Raw genomic sequence first — 3,075 nt, forward strand, 5'->3', positions numbered from 1 at the left:
AATGACTTGATGTACCTCTTCTAAAAAGCAATCTTAGAGAAATGCTGGATTCATATGGTGTTTAAATTATTGAAAAAATATAAAATCATCAAGGCTTTCAACACTACATGGATGCATGATAACTCTCTTTACCTAAACAATGTTCAATTTAATTGCGGAGAATCCATAATTAAGGAAACTAAAACATTGAGAGGGATTATTATTTTTAGCGTTTGACTAGCAAGAATACATATTTTTTTTTTAGAAATAACCATTTTACTTTAAGGCCACTGGGCTGTAGTTTTACCAAACTTTTTCTAGTGAAGGTCATATAACCTCTTCCTTCTCTGATGCGTTAGATTTGTCCAATTAGAAATTGTCCACTCTCCTCTGTCCACTGTCTTCTCTTGTCCCTTTGAGTCTTTGAAGGGCTGCAGCTCCTTACACATCTAACACTATGTGCTAAACATCAGTAATACAAATAAATAGTTGTGTTGTGTAAAGCACTGCTATACTCAGAGATCTTGAAAAATAAGTCATATTTTTGTTGCATGTTCTTTAAAAAATTCTCCTCTGCATTACATTACAGCCACAACCACATAGGCTTACCCTTACACTTCGTTTAAATCAGATAACTATATGAAATGTTAGCATAAGTTGAACTCAAACAGTTGTTAAAATATTCGACTCTAGATTTGGTCACATTTATTCATTCATAAATGTATTTTTTTCTTTTTTCAGATATTCATGAAGCTTGGGCAGGGAAAGAAGCACGTGCTGCTGTCAAGAGTTGGAGCCTACAAATTGTTTTATTGGGACATAGGGCAAATTGGGCCAAATATGGANTTCCTCAGGCATCTTCTCACCACCTAAGATCCTGTTAAACAACCCAGGCAAAAAATCCACTGATATCTATCCAATGTAAATACTGATAACATGCACTGGAAACGACTGGTAAAAAAATATTCATGACTATATTTTTATTTTATGATAGTAGTACATTGATGCCCTCCAAAGTATGGTGTATCTGGTAGATCCTGCAAAATATGATGCAGAAATTACAGATTCAGAGCTGGCAGCAAAAAGACGGCGGGACTGAGATTTTAATGCAGTTCTCAATTACCTCTTGGTTTTACATTGAAGATTAAAAGTTTACTTTAGGAACCCCCTAGTCAGATATAAAAGAAAAGTTTATATAAAAAAGAAATGTAGCACATCTTTAAAGTAAGCATTGCCTGACGAACGGAAAATTTAACAATTACGTCACTTTTTCAAATTGTTTTTTGTCACACTTATGTTTCTAAATTTTAAAGATACTGATGGAGGCATACCCAAACATACCCAACATAGACTTCTACACATCCAAAATACAGATGGCACAGAAACGCAAAAACATTGGATTTGAAATTCTACAGGCTTCTGATTTTTATCAAATTCTATATATTTTTTGATTTATTTATATGTAAATAAAAGTATTTAAATTCCCTTATTAAAATCTATTAAGTATTCATGTATCTAGATTTTCAATGTATGTTTTTCAAGTTTTCAACTCTGAGACCAACTGTTCCACGTGCTCAGCAATCAGACCAGCAGGCACAAGAGACCTCCCCTCACAGATTTGGTGAAACACAGTTTTATATGACAGATGGATCATCAAAATACAATTTAACCTTCTTATGAAGGTTGGCCAAAGGTGGACCCTCAGCATTTACGGAAAGCTGTTTGTGGAGTCAAGAACCACAGGGAGACGGGCATCTTCAGATCTCTGATCCTTTTTTTTATTAATATTTCAATCACAGGCAAAGGGACATGGCAGCCCAAAAACAATCCTCCTAACAACACAAAAAAACACCACTTATATACAATTCAGACCATACAATAAACTTAGAAGTAGGGCCAACTGCCAGACCAAATGTAAACAGTGAGTGTAAAACTAATGGGTAAAATTAGATGTTTAACTAACCATAAAGTGACTGGGAAAACTAATAACTAATAAGAAACTAAATGCATGATCACAACAACAATAATGAGCAAAACAAAGGAAAAGGTCTCCACATCCACCCCTCTCCATTTCAGCTGGTGGTTCTTCCAGGCCAAGCTGATTGATGGCAAACTGGATCACGGCTGGTGTCCAAGGGACGCCTTCATGGCGCGCTTCATGGAAACACTTCCCTCTGGTGGACACTCAAAAACAAAGAAGCATTAATGGAGAGAACACAAAACAAAAATGTCATATGGTCAGCTTTCACCTCAAGTTAGGGAGGATGCGATCACGAATCCTCACACTTCCAATGTATAAAGGTTGGAAGTTTGATTACAATGCTTTTACTTCTAACATTTTATCTAATATGTATGTAATGTAATCAGTATTATGTTTCAACATAGTTTTTAACATAGTTTTCTGTGTCACTTTACAGATTCGATGAGACACCCGTTGCACATGGTTCCATGCACAGTGTGTGAAGATGGATGAAACCAAATTTGATTCAACCTCTGAATGGAACTGCTGTCTTTGCCATTAAATCCAGTTTTTTTTCAAATCATTTAAAAATAAATAAAATATCAATAGACAGTTCATATATTTCCAAGACTTAATGTAAATAGTTCAATTATATATAAAACAGGCTCCTAAAGTCATCATGAAACCAGCATATTTTCTTGAAAATTACATGAAAAATGAATCATGAAGTCCTGAATATAGTGGTCAACTGCTCAACGTCACCTTTGAGTTAAGTTTAAGTTTTATTAATTTATATAGCGCCTTCAAATTACCTTGGCCAAACAAGGCACTTTACATTAAAAGTTCAAAGAACAATAAAAACAACAATTAAAATATTAAAAACTTTTTACAGTTAAAAGTACTGTAGACTTTAAGAATTAAACGTATAAATAAATTACATAAAAGCATAAAAACACCAGATAAAACAGTAGAACAATAAAACACACCAGCAGAGCAGAGTCTCATACAGTGTCAAATGCCTGGCGGTAAAAATGGGTTTTAAGAAGTTTTTTTAAATGGGCATTGAGGACGCCTGCCGAATGCTCAGTGGTAAAGCGTTCCACAGCTTCGGTGCACAGATTGAAAACGCTCGTTCC

This window comes from Oryzias melastigma, unplaced genomic scaffold, assembly GCF_002922805.2.
Source record: "Oryzias melastigma strain HK-1 unplaced genomic scaffold, ASM292280v2 sc00491, whole genome shotgun sequence".
Taxonomy (NCBI): domain Eukaryota; kingdom Metazoa; phylum Chordata; class Actinopteri; order Beloniformes; family Adrianichthyidae; genus Oryzias; species Oryzias melastigma.